Raw genomic sequence first — 1,196 nt, 5'->3', positions numbered from 1 at the left:
AGTTTAGTTCAAATTTTTCCCCAGCATCTGCATGATCTTCTACATCTGATGTGTTAGAACAACCAGATCTGTAGAATGAAAAAATGCAGTGTGTTAACAAATTGACTCAAATATTAACAGTAAAAGATTTCTCCAAATGTCAAGCTAACCAATCTGATGGAGGCAGGTCTGAGCGAAAAGGACCTCTGGACATAAGCACATGCATGAGGGATCAGAGAAAACCAGGATCTAACATGTGATGCAAGTGCCATGATTTGGCTCACTTATTTAGTTTGATGATTTAAAACTGTGATAAGAGGCAGGCGAAATGTGGTGTCAAATTCAAAACAAAGTGTGGTGATCTGCTTTGTTTTCAACGTGTTGCTCTCCAATGAAAACACTTTCCCATAAGTAAGACTGATGAGCAGATGGTGCTAATAAGGACAACTAAGTGCTAAATTTCTGGAAATGTTTTTGTTGAGTGACATCTTCAGACTGGTTTTAGCTAACATATATCTTAAGTCACGTGTTTCTAAAGTGCAATGGCATCAATATTTATGGTCACTGGAATTTTTATTTCCAAGAATGCGGACACAGACAAGATAAATAAAACCCCTTTGCCTCATTTCCAAAGATGGTATGTGAAGTTGAGTGGTGAGATTCTAACCCTTTTGGGATTCAGGGGCTCAGTCTTGGTCACTGGTTTCCAGTAACTGGTGCATGAAGAAATTTTCTCTAGTCTGCAGTGCAAAGAAAATATGCAAAACAAAAACAAAAACATAATAAGTTTTTCGGGGGCTGCTTCTTCCCTTTCTTAACTTTTATTTTCTTATTTTTTATTCTGGTAGTTTGGAAGTTATTGATCCTATTCTTTTATTGATTCCTATCTACATAATATATTTTATTTGGATTATAGATAAACATAATTGAATTAATCATAATAATTGTCGTCTTTGGTCTATGAATACTTCTTCTTTATTTTACTTTTTATTTTTTATATTTATTTTTACCTTGCCCTCCCAAAAATGTATGGTGGATATTCACCCAAGCCAAGAACCAAAACACTACCAATAATTTACATCTACTTATATATTCTTCCTTTATAACATCTCCCTGCCTGTCTCCCTCCCCCATGTATGCACTGCCTTCTCCCTCTGTGTGTGCAACTCCAAATTTCTCCTATTATAAGGATACCAGTCAGTTTAATTGAGTAACTC

Source organism: Pteropus vampyrus, unplaced genomic scaffold (genome assembly GCF_000151845.1).
Source record: "Pteropus vampyrus isolate Shadow unplaced genomic scaffold, Pvam_2.0 Scaffold498, whole genome shotgun sequence".
Lineage (NCBI taxonomy): Eukaryota > Metazoa > Chordata > Mammalia > Chiroptera > Pteropodidae > Pteropus > Pteropus vampyrus.
This window is presented reverse-complemented; position numbering follows the sequence as displayed.